We start from the raw sequence: 18,721 nt of genomic DNA, 5'->3' as shown, positions 1-18,721 counted from the left end.
GGACGGAGGACAGACGGACGGAGGACAGACGGACGGAGGACAGACGGACGGAAGACAGACGGACGGAGGACAGACGGACGGACGGACGGACAATGATAAGTCGTCTTAGAATTTTACAACGATCCGAAATATTGGGTTGCCCAAAAAGTAATTGCGGATTTTTTAAAAGAAAATAAATGATAACTGACAGAAGAAAGAATGCAATTACAGAGTCACAAGCTGTGAAAAAATTTGTCAACGCCGACTATATGAAAAATCCGCAATTACTTTTTGGGCAATATATATACTTTGTACGGTCTGATATTTTGATGTGTTGCAAACGGAATGACTAAATGAATATGGCCCCTATCCTACGGTGGTGGGTATAAAAATCTAATGCTCTTTGATATTTTTTAAGAAATGTTGTTCTATTTTATTATACCCACCACCATAGGATGTGGGTGTAGTAATCTAGTCATTTCGTTTGTAACACCTCGAAATATTCGTCTAAGACCCCATAAAGTATATATTGTATATTCTTGATAGTTTCGACGTTCTGAGTTGTAAAAGTGAAGTCTGTCAGTCTGTCCGACCGTCCGTCTATTGAAATATCGATAGCGGCCGAACGCGTTAAGCTAGCCGCTTGAAATTTTGCACATATGCTTAATTTTAATCTGGTCGCTGTGGATTGCAAATGGGCCATATCGGTTTACATTTAGATAAAGCTCCCATATAAACCGATCTCCTGATTTGAGTTCTTGAGACCCAGGAAGCGGCAATTTTTGTCCGATTTGGCTCCCGATTTGGTTTCCTCAGCCCCTTAAAGCCGCCAATTTTGGTTCGATTTGGCTGAAATTGTGCAAATTGTGTTCTGTTGCGACTTTCAACATCTGTGGCGAGTACGGTCCAAATCGGTCTTTAATCTGATATAGCTCCCATATAAACCGATCTTCCGATTTGGTTTTGCACATAGTGCTCTGTTATGACTCTCAACAACTGTTCCAAGTACGGTCCAAATCGGTCAAGAACATGATATAGCTGCCATTTAAACCGATCTCCCTATTTTACTTCTTTACCCCTTCCAAGCCGAGATTTTTATCCTTTTGCTGAAATTTTGCACATAGTGTTTTGTTATGACTTTCTACAACTATGCCCAGTACGGTCCAAATCGGTCTATAACCAGATAAAGCTCCCATATTTTAGCAAAATCCATGGTAGTGGGTTCCCAAGATTCGGCCCGGCCGAACTTGGCAACCCTTTGCTTGTTTTTTCTCTTTTCTGGGCGACAAAATGTCATTCAAGTTTTCCCTTTCTGTAAACACTGTACCCTCGTATAGAAATTTTCATCTTAGAATTCTCTACCAAACAATGTTGCCTAGTAGGAGTTTGCTCCAATGGCAACAGCTATGATGACAGTTACGCCAATATTGGTACTGCAGATGGTGGCGTAGAATGTATGACGGCGGTGATAGCATGAATGTCGCAAACTATAGCTTGAATAATAGATTTTTCCGCATCTAATGAATGAAAGAATGCACACCTGCAACACGCAAGAAGAGATCTGCAAAGTTGTTATTTAAACATAGACAAAATAAAAGTAAAAGCAAAGGGTGTAACAAAAAGTTTTAAAAGTAATAACAAAAAATGTATGATGGGCATCTTTGGGATTCCCATCATTTCAAAATTCCACCCTATTATTGACCAATAATAGAATGGAAGAACCATCGTATGTCAGCAAAAGTCCATAGAAAAAAGTTGGCAAGTTGGCAAGGTGTTTTTAATGATGCCATCCTACAGACAACACAGCCACCACATGGCTGGCACATGCAGCTAATGAATCTCCTGGGATGTTCAACTTTTTGGTGGCTACAATCACCACATAGAATTCTTCTTCCTTAAATGGCTTCGGGTTGGTTTTCTACGTCCACTATGCTATCTGTAGAGCATAGACTGATGCAGCAACCTACTGCCACTATCTGTGGCATGTGAGAGCCAATCTATGCTAAAAATTGTGTGGCGGCGATTTACAACACTTGCCAGCCGAAAATTGATTGTTGCCAATACCATGGCCATGGCGTTGAAAAAAAAAAACAAAAACGAGTGAAAACTAGGAAATCTATGCACCTGGTTTTCAAATCAAAACGAATCTACGATGTTGGCTGCAAAGAAAACAACTCTTTCTCTCTCTCTCGCTCTAATGAAATGGGGAGTTTCACACATTTTTGGCATTTTATTCGACATTTTTGGTGGATGTGTGCAAAGAAAAAAGTGCCATAGAAGGCTTCAGAGAACAGTTTGTTCGATTTACAACCAAACACCTCTTAGAACAATAAAATGGCTTGTTAGCAGCTATTGCTAGAAAAGCAAAAAGTAAAACAAAAAAAAACGACATTGCCAAAACGTAAAAAAAACACTTGAGGCATGCAACGCTAATTAGTTTTTGTTTTAGTGGAGTTTTCACACAAACTAAAAGAACAAACTCGGAATAGAGCCAACGAATTGCGGAAAAATTGGCCACAGAATTCCTAGAATACCAAATAAATTAGCAGTCAATAGTTTTAGCATTCAAGTTGGTGTTTTGTTTTCTGGTGGCTAAAGTTGCTATGACCATGGCGTGGTCATGATGAATGTTACAGTGGTGGCTAGAAGAAGGAAGAAGGATTGAAAAGAGCAACATAAAAGAAAATACCATACAAAAATGTGCTTTGCAATAACTCTGTAAAGGATTATGAAACATTTCAATAAACAAAAGACTTAAGACACGAACATTTCATTACCAAAAGCTCATGCCAACTAAAAACATTAGCAATGATATTTTTATACCCACCACCGAAGGAGGGGGGCATATTCATTTTGCCATTCCGTTTGCAACACATCGAAATATCCATTTCCAACCCTATAACGTATATATATTCTTGATCAGCGTAAACATCTAAGACGATCAAGCCATGTCTGTCCGTCTGTCCGCTGGTCTGTTGAAATCACGCTACAGTCTTTAAAAATAGAGATATTGAGCTGAAACTTTGCACAGATTGCTGAAATTTGGAACAGAGAGTTTTGTTAGGCCTTTCGACATCTTTCTTCAATTTGGCTCAGATCGGACCAGATTTGGACATACCTGCCATATAGACCGATCCACCGATTTAGGGTCTTAGGCCCATAAAAGCCACATTTATAATCCGATTTTGCTGAAATTTGGGTCAGTGAGTTGTGTTAGACCCTTCGACATTCTTCTTCAATTTGGCTGAGATCGGTTCAGATTTGGATATAGCTGTCATATAGACCGATCCTCGTATTTAGGGTCTTTGGTCCACAAAGGCTAGATATATTATCCGATTTTGGTGAAATTTGGGTGAGTGAGTTGTCTTAAGCCACTCGACATTATTCTTCAATTTGGCTTGGATCGGTCCAGATTTGGATATAGCTGCCATATAGACCGATCCTCCGATTTAGGGTCTTTGACCCACAAAGGCTAGATATATTATCCGAGTTTGGTGAAATTTGGGTGAGTGAGTTGTCTTAAGCCACTCGACATTATTCTTCAATTTGGCTTGGATCGGTCCAGATTTGGATATAGCTGCCATATAGACCGATCCTCCGATTTAGGGTCTTAGGCCCATAAAAGCCACATTTATTATCCGATTTTGCTGAAATTTGGGACAGTGAGTTATGTTAGGCCCTTTGACATCATTCGTCAATTTGGCCCAGATCGGTCCAGATTCGGATATAACTGCCATATAGACCGATCCGCCGATTAAGGGTCTTAGGCCCATAAAAGCCACATTTATTATCCGATTTTGCTGAAATTTGGAACAGTGAGTTGTATTAAGCCCTTCAATATCCTCCATCAATTTGGCCCAGATCGGTTCAGATTTGGATATAGCTGCCATATAGACCGATCAGCCGATTTAGGGTCTTAAGCCCATAAAAGTCACATTTACTTTCCGATTTTGCTGAAATTTGGGACAGTGAGTTGTGTTAGGCCCTTCAATATCCCTCGTCAATTTGGCCCAGGTCGGTTCAGATATGGATATAGCTGCCATATAGACCGATCCGCCGATGTAGGGTCTTAGGCCCATAAAGGCCACATTTATTATCCGATTTTGCTGAAATTTGGGACAGTGAGTTATGTAAGGCCCTTCGACATCATTTTTCAATTTGGTCCAGATCGGTCCAGATTCGGATATAGCTGCCATATAGACCGATCCTCCAATTTAGGGTCTTAAGCCCATAAAATCCACATTTATTACTCGATTGTGCTGAAATTTGGGACAGTGAGTTGTGTTAGGCCCTTCAATATCCTTCCTCAATTTGGCTCAGATCGGTCCAGATTTGAATATAGCTGCCATATAGACCGATCTCTCGGTTTTAGTTTTTGGGGCCATAAGAGGCGCATTTATTTTCCAAAATCGCTGAAATTTGGGACAGCGAGTTGTGTTAGGCTCTTCGACGTCCTTCCCGAATTTGGCCCAGATTTGACTATAGCTGCCATATATACCGATCTCTCGATTTAAGGTTTTGGGCCCATGAAAGGCGCATTTATTGTCCAATTTTGCCGAAATTTGGGACAGTGCGTTGTGTTAGGCTCTTCAACATTTTTCTGCAACTTGACCAAAAACGGTCCAGATTTGGATATAGCTGTCATATAGACCGATATCTCGATTTAAAGTCTTGGCCCCATAAAAGGCGCATTTATAATCCGATTTCACTGAAATTTTACACAGTGACTTATATTAGGCTTTTCGGCATCCGTGTCGTATATGGTTCAGATCGGTTTATTTTTAGATATAGCTACCAAAAAGACCAATATTTTGTTATACACAATTGAACAAAGACTTGTGCTTATTACTATTTGGTCCAAATCGGAACATATTTCGATATACCTGCTATGGGACATAGAGAATGCAATTTTCACCGGATTTTGATGAAAGATGGTACATATATACCAGAGGTGGTGGGTATCCAAAGTTCGGCCCGGCCGATTTTAACGCCTTTTTACTTGTTATATATAAGAAAAAATCAGGGCGGGATGTCTGATAGGGCGTTCCAACCCCCAAAAAACCCCAAACTGGGCATATTTACCCACTATGGCATTTGGCATTATAGGGCTTAAATAAAAGATATTTGGGAGTGAAAGAAGGCGCAGTGGAGCGGGCCCGGTTCGGTAAGGATAAATTTGTTAGCCCACTACTAGTTCTGAATCAATTACAACCCAGCTCCTGCCTTTATATAATTTTTAGCCATAATTATCAACGTTTAGTTGGCGGAATTTCTATCATCTTTAAAATGATCTGGAGTACAGGGTAATATGCCAGTCTATATGGTCATATATTATTTTAATGTGCATGTCATGAATATGAATTAACGATTTCCCATTAAGAAGAATGCCATCAATGTCACCTTGTGGTAATTGCCCATTTCATGGACTCATATCTTTTACAATCATTGTTATTGATGGCACGTCTTTAATCCATTTTTTTTTTAATTGCCTTCCGGTTGGTTAACTACACCACCACAGCATTTCGTTCAGATACTAACTGACATGGGGCTCATATCGTAATAATTTTTGCCATTATCGTAAGAATTGTTAATTAAAAACACTTTATCGGCTAATCCAGATCACATCAATAATGAAATACCTATCTTACCGCCGCTAAGATATGTGGTGGCATTTGGTGTTTATGGGCAATACTTTGCGCATGCGCGCAATTTCTTTGTTTTTATCCATACATTTCACCAATTGGTGGAGAGGCATGAGCAACTCAACTTAAACGTGTTGCCGTTATCAAATTTCGCCTCCTTTCTTCCTCTTTTTAAGGCAAACTTAAATGATCGATCATTAAACGCCTTAAAACTTTTAAAGGTGATGGTGGTGCATGGCGATGGCAAAAAAATGGGGCAAAAAAAAGCAAAGTTTCCATAAAATTGCTGGTCACACAGAAATGTTTATCAGTGATCAATGGCTCAACGTCACACGACGATTGAGTGACTCTTGATTAGTTTAAGTTGCGGTTTATTTTAAGGACGTCCATTTCTTTTCTCTTTGGTTTGCTTTACATTGTCGCTTAAGTGCATGAGCATGAGTGACGAGTTGATTAACGGTATGCCAAGCATTTATATTTCAGCTTGACATGTTGGTAAGCTTTATTTCAAAGAGTTTTCGCCAAAAAAAAAAAGATATTTGAGGCGTGCAAAGACTTTATCAGGATTAGGACCAACATTGCACGTCGATCATGTTACAGTAAAACAAAGTAAAGTGAAATTGAGATTTAAAAATATATTAAAAGAAAATATTTTAAATTGCCCATTTCACCTACACTGGACCCTTCCCATGTTTATGTTTTTGTTGCCAAGGAATTTGTAACACCTCAAAAAATCGAATTGCGATCCTATAAAGTATGTCTAGCCATATCCGTCCATCGGTTTTTCTGTCTGTTTGTCAGTCGAATTTTCCTCTGGTTGCTGGGGTACAGCTCTTCGGGGGCGGAGTCAGTCACAGAAATGTATCTGTGTCAGTGACAGAGTGAGAGAAAAGGCTGGTTATGTTCGTAGTTATATGTTTTCCTTCACAAAGCAGTACTTAATCCTGGCGTCATTAGGATAGACTTAAGTTCTAGTTGGACATCTGAGGGCTGGCTATGGCAATCTCCTGCTCGTGATTCACTCACGGCGTGGATATGACACTAAATTACGGGATAGCGGTCGTAGACAGATGCAAAGAGAGCTGAGCCCTCGAACGGCTCAGCGGCTTTTACGTTACAAAGGCTAGGTGCTGGCTAAGTGTATTTCTGACACTATATCATGAGGTGGCGGTCGTAGGCTTATGGCATGAGTGTGTATCCGCGGGCTCAGCGGCTCTAACGAATTAAGGACAAAGGCGAGGTGATTGCTTTGTGTATCTCCAGGACGAGATTCACTCTCGGCGTGGATATGGCACTAAATCACGGGGTGGCGGTCGTAAACAGATGACACTGGTGTGTGTTTGCGGGCTCAGCAGATCTAATGTCTGAAGGACAAAGGCGAGGAGCTGGCTACGTGAATCTCCGAGACGAGATTCAACAAATCACAGTGTGGCGGTCGTATACGGATGGCACAAGTGTGTGTTCAATCGCTCTTATGACTAAACGGCAAAAGCGAGGTGCTGGCTACGTGTATCTCTGAAACGTGATTCACTCGCGGCGTGGATATGGCCCTAAATCACGGGGTGGCTGTCGTAGACAGATGGCACGGTTGTGTGTTTGCGGGCTCAGTGACTCTTATTTCAGAAGGACAAAGGCAAGGTGCTGGCTACGTGTATCTCCGAGACGTGATTCACTCACGCCATGAATATGGCACTAAATCACAGAGTGGTGGTCGTCGACAATTCGCACAAGTGTGTGCTTGCAAGCTCAGAGATGTGCTGGCTATGTGTATCTCTGAGACGTGATTATATCACGGCGTGGTTATGGCACAAAATCACGGGGTCGTAGAGACATGGTACGAGTGTGTGTCTGCGGGATTAGTGGCTCTAATGTCTGAAGGACAAAGGCGAAGGCTCAGAGAAGTGATAGCAGGCTCAGCGGCATTTATGTCTGAACTACAAAAACGAGATGGAAACGTGTATCTCCAAGACGTGATACACACACGGCGTGGATATGGCACTAATTCACGGGGTGGGGTCGTAGACAAATGGCACGATTGTATGTTCGCGGGCTCAGTGGCTCTTAAGATATAAGGAAAAAGGCGAAGAGCTGGATTCGTGTATCTTTGAAGCGTGAGATTAAACAGGGCGTGTGTTTGACACTAAATCACGGGGTGGTGGTCGTACACAGATGGCATGAGTATGTGTCCGCGGGATTAGCGACTCTCTGAAGGATAAAGGCGAGGTGCTGGCTACGTGTATCTGCGAGACGTGATTGTATTACGGCGTGGTTATGACACAGAATCACGGGGTGTCGGTCGTAGACAGATCGCACGGGTGTGTGTTTGCGGGCTCAGCGATTCTAATGTCTGAAGGACAAAGGCGAGGAGCTGGCTACGTGAATCTCCGAGAAGTGATTCACTCACGACATGGATATGGCACACGGGGTGGAGGTCGTAGATGGTATGGGTGTGTGATAGCTGGCTTAGCGGCTCTTATGACAGAGAACAAAGGAGAGGTTCTGCTACGTGTATTTGCGAGATGAGATTCACTCACGGCATGGCACAGGGTGGCGGTGTTAGACAGCTGCAACGAGTGGGTGTCTGCGGGCTCAGTGCCTCTTATGTTTGGAGGACAAATGTGAGGTTCTGGCAACGTGTATCTCCGAGGCGTCATTCAGTAACAGCGTGCTTACCGCATCATGGGTGGCGGCCGTAGAAAATTGGCACGAGTGTGTGATCGCGGTCTCAGCAGACGTAAGTGGCGGGTTAGTCGCGTGGTCACTGACTCAGCGGCTACTATGCCTATTGGCAACAAGCTGACCACAACGTTAATTTCTAGGCTCTGATCCTCAGGCTCAGCACACTTTAGTATTTCTCACACCACTCACCTTAATCCCCTGGCAGCCAGTTATACGTACCGGATTGACCCGATGGAGTTCTTGATCGACAAGGGCTACCGCCTCAGTGTATAACACAACAACAACAACACCACTCACCTGACTTTCTCTTCCCAACTGTCTGTTGACTGTCTCCACTCACCTAAAAATTGCCTTAACATCACTTTACACTTGACTGTCCCCTCTCAAGCGGGCGTTACCATTTTTATACCCACCACCATAGGAAGGGGGTATACAAATCTAGTCATTCCTTTGGTAACACCTCGAAATATTGGAATATATTCTTGATCGCCTCGACGTTCTGAGTCGATTTGGCCAAGCCCATCCGTCCGTCTGTCGAAATCAGGATAGCGGTCGAACGCGTAAAGTTAGCCGCTCGAAATTTTGCACAGATACTTAATATAGATGTAGGTCATTGCTGATTGCAAATGTGCCATATCGGATCAGATTTAGATATAGCTACCATATAAACCGATCTCCCGATTTGACTTCTTGAGCCCCTAGAAGCCGCAATTTTTGTCCAATTGGCATGTAGTGTTCTGTTTTGAATTTCAACAACTGTGCCAAGTACGATCCAGATCGGTCTATAACCTGATATAGCTTCCATATAAACCAATCTCCCGATTTGACTTCTTGAACCCCTACAAGCCGCAATTTTGTTCGATTTGGCTGAAATTTTCCAAGTATTGTTCTGCTATGACTTCCAACAACTGTGCCAAGTACGGTCCGAATCGGTCTATAACCTGATATAGCTCCCATATAAACCGATCTCCCGATTTGACTTCTTGAGCCCTTACAAGCCGCAATTTTTGGCTAAAATTCTGCATGTGTTTATCCGTTATGACTTCCAACAACTGTGCCAAGTATGGTCCATATCAGTCTATAACCTGATATAGCTCCCTCTCAATTGTAAGTAAATTGGTCTGAAAGTTTATGAAAAACGCCAATGACTTTTAAAACCCTAACCTAATCAAGCTGTGTTGGCCTTTGTTTGTCAAGTTAAAACCGTTGCTTGATATGACATCCTAACTTCTACCCCCACCCATCTTATGTTAAAGAACCTCATCCTGGCAGAAAACGGTTGAAAACTTTAAACTTAAGCAGGATAACACTTCTTTTAAATTTTTTAATAAAAATTAAAATTTTTAGAAAAAAAATTTATTTAAATTTCTTTACTAAATCTACGATGTTTTCCATTTCGCATTACCGTGCAACATTAACAGCGAAATTCTGCCATAAAATAGATCAACTAACTGGAGCGCGCTTGCTCACTAACATCGACAGTCAATCAATCTCTTTTTTTTTGTTTTTCGAAGTTGCCACGACAACTTGCTTTTACTGCAATTTGAATTTTTATTTTGATGCCGCTCAGTATCGCATTGCAACGAAGATATGCCGGAAGAATCGATGAGAAACGTTTGCAGTTGGCCATGGCGTTGGTGCTGATTTACCAACGACTGAAGTTTTATAATTTGGCGTTGGGGTTATGGTCGTTTTTCGTTGGCGTTTTAGCCTGCCCATAGTTTTCATCAAAGGTTTCCAAGAAACACGTGCAGCATGCACCAACATCGTTGTATGGACTGCCGCCGGTTAAATGACTTGATATGGTGTGGGGTTCCAATTGCGTCTCTATTGGCCATATGTGTGCGTTTAAGCGTCTTAGTAATGTGTTGGTTGCCGCAGGTTGCATAGCGATTTGGTTATGTTGTTCGTTTTTTGCCGCCCATTGGGGTGTATGTGGCGTAAAAAAAATAGTTGAGGCGAAGTTGGCGAAAACTCTTTTTGAATTCGTCAGTGAATATCAAAGACAGTGACCTGCCATTATAACTGGGTAAGTATTCTTACGACAACAATTCTGGTTTCGATTGGGCCGCAAACTCCAATTCGTAATCATCTGTCATTTGTTGCCCTCCAGGACTTATCTCCAGGATTTAGTTTACATGTCACTGTAGACATACCCACAAATTTCAGTTCGCTAAATCCTAATCTTGCAAGCTCGTCTGCTCTATAAATCCTTGGGATATCTGAATATCTGAATATTCAGCCATCTCGTAAAGAGATCGGCGACAGTTAAAGAAGGGCTTTTCAATACAGAAATATGTTCTACAGAGATTGAATGACTGACTAGCACAGGAAGAAAATATATATACACACACACCGTCATAAACGTACAGGGTAGCTGACACGAAGTGTTACCAATTCAAATGACCACATTTGTTTGTGTGAACATATTTTTTAAACCCACCACCATGGGATGGGGTATACTAATCCAATCATTCCGTTTGTAAAACCTCGAAATATTGATCTGCCACCCGTAAAGTATATAAAAGTATGTATCATCACAATCACCATGTCCGTCCGTCCGTCTGTCGAAATCACGATAGCGGTCGAACGTGTTAAGCAAGTCGTTTGAAATTTTGCACAGATACTTCTTACTTATGTAGGTCGTTGGGGATAGCAAATGGGCTATACGGATCAGATTTGTATATAGCCCCCATATAAACCGATTCCCCGATTTGATTCTGGATTCATCCGATTTCACTGAAATTTGAAGCAAAGACTTGTGTTATAACTTTCAATATCCGTGTGAAGTATGATCCGAATCGGTCTATAATAAACCGATCCCCGAATTTGACTTCTTGAGCCCGTAGAAGCCTAAACTTTCACCTGCTTTAGCTGACATTTGGCCCAAAAACCTACCTTATGACTAACAACATCAGTGCCAATTATCCGAATCTATCCATAAACCGATCTGGGGTCTTGACTTCTTCAGCTTTTAGAGGGCGCAATTCTTATCCGATATGGCTGTAATTTTGCATGAGGTGTTTTGTTATGACTTTCAACAACTGTGCGTAGTATGGCGCAAATCGGTACATATCCTGGTATAGCTGTCATATAAACCGATCTTGGGTCTTGACTTCTTGCGCCTCTAGAGGGCGTAATTCTCGTCCGATTTCACTAAAATTTTGCACGCGGTGTTTTGGTATTAACTTCAACAACTGTGCTAAGCATGGTCTAAATCGGTTCATAACCTGATATAGCTGCCATATAAACCGATCTGGGGTCTTGACTTCTTGAGCCGCTGGAGGGCGCCATTCTCATCCGATTTAGCTGAAATTTTGCATGAGGTGTTTTGATATGATTCTAAACAACTGCGCTTGGTATGGCGTAAATCGGTAAATAACCTGGTATAGCTGCCATATAAACCGATCTGGGATATTGATTTCTTGAGCCTCTAGAGGGCGCAATTCTCATCCGATTTGGCACAAATTTTGTACAACAGCTTCTTTCATGACCTTCAACATACGTGTCTAATATGATCTGAATCGATCCATAGCTTGATACAGCTCCCATATAAATCGATCTCCCGATTTTGCTTCTTGAGCCCCTACAAGTCCACATTTTAAACCAAATGTACTGAAATATTACACAATGACTTCTGCAATGTTCAGCATTCAATTCATTTATGGCCCGATTTGGACTATAACTTGATATAGCTCCACTAACATAACAGTTCTCAATCATTATTCTTTGTTTACCTTTATAGAGATACCGCGCAAACAACTCGACAAATGCGATCCATGGTGGAGGGTATATAAGATTCGGCCCGGCCGAACATAGCACGCTCTTACTTGTTGAAAGTCAAAATGTAGTCAAACAATGATTATCAAAAAAAGGGCGTTGAAATTTTGGTTTTCAACTAATTTTCAAATTTCATTTCCCTTCACCTAAGGACAATGGTATATCACATCTGCCGCACCCATCTATCACAATGTGTGATCTACCCTAATGAACATAACACCATATCACACAGTCGGCAATTTTAACTGTAAATTGTTGTACTCATTGTACCTATCTTTGCTATTGATCTTGTCCCCAAACACGAATACGTCCAGCGGCATGAACTCTGGGGCCACTGTTGTTGTGCAATGGCAATAAACAATTATCGGAGCTGTTTGATCATTGTACGCTGCTACGCCACCGCTCACAATGAAATTCTTTCAAACGACCTCGATGTGGTCGCAGAGGAAGCGGCTCGCTCATCCCAAGAAAACCACCAAGAAACTTTGGTTTGGGGTTATGTCCCAAGCAGATTTGACATTGATGACAAGTCACACAAAATATTTTCTTTAAGACACATAAAATTCGAAACGGTTTAAGGCAAGGAACGAGAGATCATGGGATGGATTGGTTTGATGGTTGGATCAAAGGCCCAAAATGAAATGACAATGAGTGTGGAGTTTCAACTCAACGTCTCGCTTAGATGGATAGGAAGCTGGCTGACTGAATGGCTGACTGGTCGGTTGGTTGGTTGGTTATTTGGATGGATTTATGGCTGACATTTCAGTTTTCATTGCAATGGGCTTTTTGGGGAAGCATTTTTCCAAAACGCTTGTGGTTACAGCAAATGTCACAAAAGTGATCGATTTCTTACGGTAAGAGAAGACAAAGACCCATAGTCATAAAAGTGTGGGGGGAAAGGGGTGGAAAATAAGGAAATAAAATTGTTTGATTACAATGCAAAAGTTCAATTCAATTGTTCAAAGTTGATTCGATAATTTCGTTATGTTCATACGATGGCATGGTTTGGCCACCACCATCATCAGCACGAGAAGCTTTTGATCATTGCAGCGCCGCAAATATTTGCAGCTGCAATAAAATTAAATGACATTAAAATTCAGCCAAAACGAGAAGAAAAAAAAGAACTATGGTCGTGGTTGCAATGATCCCAAATGTTATTCCCAGAGCCTCAAAAAACCCCTCATCCTCCTTATGCCCCTCGCCCCCCGTAAGGAGGTCCAAGGGTCGCTTGTGTCACACCGCCACAAAAGTCTGGAAGTCAACATGGTCCCTGGCCTCCGCATGAACGTCGAAGTCTTTACATCTCATTTTTACAACAGGATTATGGAAGCCTGGCATGGCAAACTTCAAAAACCAAATGGAAATGCTAAAAATGGCCAAACTAAATTTGACAGTGTCTTGGGTCGGTTGTTTGGATGGATAGATGGATGGATGGGATTCATTTGTTTCCATGGTGGTTGGTGACTCTGTTTCATGGCAACAACAAAAAGTCGTGACCCACGATTGTTGGGGTTCTTTTTTTCTCTCTGTGCTGCTTTGATCAGTTGGTTGCATGGCTGTATCTGAATGCTGTCTTGCTTTAAATGGAACGTCCTTAGTGCTGTTGATCCCTGGAATGGAGACTGGCCATGTTGAACTCTTGTAAAAATCCCACTTCACACTGGAAGCGGGCATTTTTGAAAATAGGAATTCGGTACATGATTTTATTGACGTGTATTCTTTGACTGTTTCCAAAGAGAAGATTAAAAGGATTGCCATTACAAAAATATGACTGAAATTTTTTCTATAAAAACATGCTAGCGAACTTTTTTTCTATAAAAACTTGAACTTGGTAGCGAACACTTTTTTAATAAAAAATTGTTAGAAAAATGTTTTCTATAAAAAGTTAGAAGCGAATTGGCAGGTAGTGAACTTTTATGGCTATGAAAAATTGGTAACGAGATTGTTTGCTGTAAAAAAATTAGAAGCGAAAAATAAAAAATTAATGGAGAAATTTGTTCTACAAAAATTTGGTGGCGAAATTATTTCTATAAAAAATTGGTAGAAAAATTTTGTCAATGAAAATTTAGTGGTGAATTTTTTTTCTATAAAAAATTTGGTAACGACATTTTTTCTATAAAAAATTTGGTACCGAAACTTTTTTTATAAAAAATTCCGGTACCGAAATTTTTCCTTTAAAAAAAATTGGTACCGTATTTTTTTTTTTCTATAAAAAAAATTGGTACCGTATTTTTTTTTTCTATAAAAAAAATTGGTACCGTATTTTTTTGGTTTTTTCTATAAAAAAAAAAAAAAATGGTACCGAAATTTTTCCTATAAAAAAAATTGGTACCGAAATTTTTTCTATAAAAAAAATTTGGTACCGAAATTTTTTCTATAAAAAAAATTTGGTACCAAAATTTTTTCTATAAAAAAAATTTGGTACCGAAATTTTTTCTATAAAAAAAATTTGGTACCGAAATTTTTTCTATAAAAAAAATTTGGTACCGAAATTTTTTCTATAAAAAAAATTTGGTACCGAAATTTTTTCTATAAAAAAAATTTGGTACCGAAATTTTTTCTATAAAAAAAATTTGGTACCGAAATTTTTTCTATAAAAAAATTTGGTACCGAAATTTTTTCTTTAAAAAAATTTGGTACCGAAATTTTTTCTATAAAAAAATTTGGTACCGAAATTTTTTCTATAAAAAAATTTGGTACCGAAATTTTTTCTATAAAAAAATTTGGTACCGAAATTTTTTCTATAAAAAAATTTGGTACCGAAATTTTTTCTATAAAAAAATTTGGTACCGAAATTTTTTCTATAAAAAAATTTGGTACCGAAATTTTTTCTATAAAAAAATTTGGTACCGAAATTTTTTCTATAAAAAAATTTGGTACCGAAATTTTTTCTATAAAAAAATTTGGTACCGAAATTTTTTCTATAAAAAAAATTTGGTACCGAAATTTTTTCTATAAAAAAAATTTGGTACCGAAATTTTTTCTATAAAAAAAATTTGGTACCGAAATTTTTTCTATAAAAAAAATTTCGGTACCAAATTTTTTCTATAAAAAAATTTGGTACCGAAATTTTTTCTATAAAAAAATTTGGTACCGAAATTTTTTCTATAAAAAAATTTGGTACCGAAATTTTTTCTATAAAAAAATTTGGTGCCGAAATTTTTTCTATAAAAAAATTTGGTACCGAAATTTTTTCTATAAAAAAATTTGGTACCGAAATTTTTTCTATAAAAAAATTTGGTACCGAAATTTTTTCTATAAAAAAATTTGGTACCGAAATTTTTTCTATAAAAAAATTTGTTACCGAAATTTTTTCTATAAAAAAATTTCGTACCGAAATTTTTTCTATAAAAAAATTTGGTACCGAAATTTTTTCTATAAAAAAAAATTTGGTACCGAAATTTTTCTATAAAAAAATTTGGTTCCGAAATTTTTTCTATAAAAAAATTTGGTACCGAAATTTTTTCTATAAAAAAATTTGGTACCGAAATTTTTTCTATAAAAAAATTTCGTACCGAAATTTTTTCTATAAAAAAATTTGGTACCGAAATTTTTTCTATAAAAAAAAATTTGGTACCGAAATTTTTCTATAAAAAAATTTGGTTCCGAAATTTTTTCTATAAACCCAAATTTGGTACCGAAATTTTTTCTATAAAACCAAATTTTTTCTATAAAAAAATTTTTTCTATAAAAAAAATTTGGTACTGAAATTTTTACTATAAAAAAATTTGGTACCGAAATTTTTTCTATAAAAAAACTTTGGTACTGAAATTTTTCCTATAAAAAAATTTGGTACAGAAATTTTTTTTATAGAAAAAATTTGGTACTGAAATTTTTTCTATAAAAAAATTTGGTACCGAAATTTTTTCTATAAAAAAATTTGGTACCGAAATTTTTTCTATAAAAAAATTTGGTACCGAAATTTTTTCTATAAAAAAATTTGGTACCGAAATTTTTTTATAAAAAAAATTTGGTACCGAAATTTTTCCTATAAAAAAAATTTGGTACCGAATTTTTCCTATAAATAAAATTTGGTACCGAATTTTTCGTATAAAAAAAATTTGGTACCGAAATTTTTCCTATAAAAAAATTTGGTACCGAAATTTTTTCTATAAAAAAATTTGATAACGAAATTTTTTCTATAAAAAAATTTGATAACGAAATTTTTTGTATTACAAATTTGGCACCGAATTTGGTACCGACATTTTTTCGACATTACAGGTAAATTTCATAAAAATCGGTTGAGATTTTGATATAGCTCCCATATATATGTTCGTCCGATTTGCAGTAATGACGCAATAAAATGGTCATTTGTTAACCGATTCTCTTGAAATTTGTTAGGAAGGATTTTCTCTTGACTCTCGACATTAGTGGTGAGTTTCGTGGAAATTGGTTCAAATTTAGATACAGCTGTCATATATGTATATCGCCCGATTTTCACTTCTAGAGCCATTGCAATCGCATTTCTTGACGAATCTTGCCAAAATTTTTCTCCACGAGTATCACATTATCTGAGAAGTTTGCTCGAAATCGGTTTAGAATTAGATATAGCTCCTATATATATGTTCGTCAAATTTAGGGTAATTTGCCATAATGTTGTCATTTTCGAACCGAAGTTATTATAGTTTGAACATATTTGCTCGATATGTGATACGGATTGTTTAACAACCCATCTGAAAACATCCGGCGAAGTCCATCAAAATTGTTTCAGAATCAGATAAAGCTCCCACTTTATACCCTTAGGGTAGGTGTAATGTATTATATAGTCGGCACCACCCTACTTTTGCCTTTCCTTACTTGTTTCTAATTGGTAACAAAACTTTTTCTATAAAATTTTGGTAGCGAAATTTTTTCTATAAAAAAATTGATTGCGAAATTATTTCTATAACAATTGACACCGATATGTTTTCTATAGAAAATTGTGATTGAGTTCGTGTTGTAGTGATGTTTTTTCTCAAGTTTTTATCTTTTTCCCAATTTCGAAATAAGGCAACCCTACCGCTTTGGATGCATTCTCACATATTAAACAACCTCCGTTTATTACTGCTGCCTGCTGTAAAACATGGTTGTGATGAATTTTCGTTACATATGAACAACCGTAAGGCGTTTTTGTTTTCGCTCAATTTCGGAATGGATGCGGCACATAGCACATAAGGAACACAATTGGTGTAATTGAGGCGGCCGCTTGATGTCGATGCCAATGGAGTTTTTGGGCATGTACAAAGTAATTGATGCCATGTGCAGTAATGCAATAATAAATCGCTTTGTTACCCAAAGGCGAATACACAAAAAAGCATTTAAACGAAATGAAACTGACATCACGATTGGTAATTTTCTCAAATCATAGCAATTGCCTTCCCTGGCTTTACTGGCTCGCATTTTTGCCTCGAATAAGAGTGCAGTAGTGCGAAACAGATTTTGTTGAATGAAATCGGATCACCCGAGTGGGTGTCTTTTGACTCTCATGTGAGTGTGAATGCAGCTCAAATTTAGGCCGCAGGCCGAAATTAGATTTTTGTAATCCTTCAATTAAAAAAAGTTTTTCATTCAAATTTTCCTTAAATCTGACGTTTTGTAGAGGCTATACGAGGATCTTTAGAAAATTATTTATAGTTTGAAGAATTTTTTAGATTAGATTTATTACAGCACTATAATTACCAGTAGCGCTTACCTGCAAATAAAGAAAAAAATATTTGGAATTAAAAAAATTTAATAATAACAATAATAATAAACTAAAATAGAGAATAGATGTAAGAATGTGCATTGAATATGAATTAATGTAAGCGGTATGATGATACGACTTGAATATATCCTTATATGAGTACAATGGGGGTGTGGTTGCTTAATGATGTGGATTTTGGTACGGAGTACCCATGAGCGAAACATTTTTATACCCTCCACCATAGTATGGGGGTATACTAATTTCGTCATTCTGTCTGTAACACCGCGAAATATGGTCTGAGACCCTATAAAGTATATATATTCTTCATCGTCATGTCATTTTAAGTCGATCTAGCCATGTCTGTCCGTCCGTCTGTCGGTCGAAAGCACACTTACTTTCGACGAAGCTAGGCGCTTGAAATTTTGCACAAAAACTTTTTATTAGTGTAGGTCGGTTGGGATTGTAAATAGGCCAAATGGGTCCATGTTTTGATATAGCTGCCATATAAACCGATCTTGGGTCTTGACTTCTTGAGCCTCTAGAGGGCGCAATTCTCTTCCGATTTGTCTTAAATTTTGCACGTGGTGTTTTGGTATCACTTCTAATAGTTGTGCTAAGTATGATTCAAATCGGTTCATAATCTGGTATAGCTTTCATATAAAACGATCTTGAATCTTGACATCTTGAGACAATAGAGCGCGCAATTCTCATCCGATTTGGATGAAATTTTGCATGAGGTGTTTTGTTATGACTTCCAATAACTGTGCTAAGTATGGCGCAAATCGGTACATAACCTGATATAGCTGCCATATAAACCGATCTGGGATCTTGACTTCTTGAGCCTCTAGAGGGCGCAATTCTCATCCGATTTGACTGAAATTTTGTACAACGGCTTCTCTTATGACCTTCAACATACGTGCCTAATATGATAGGAATCGATCAATAGCTTGATACAGCTCCCATATAAACCGATCTCCCG

This window comes from Stomoxys calcitrans, chromosome 1 (assembly GCF_963082655.1).
Source record: "Stomoxys calcitrans chromosome 1, idStoCalc2.1, whole genome shotgun sequence".
Lineage (NCBI taxonomy): Eukaryota > Metazoa > Arthropoda > Insecta > Diptera > Muscidae > Stomoxys > Stomoxys calcitrans.
Note: the sequence above shows the minus strand (reverse complement) of the source record.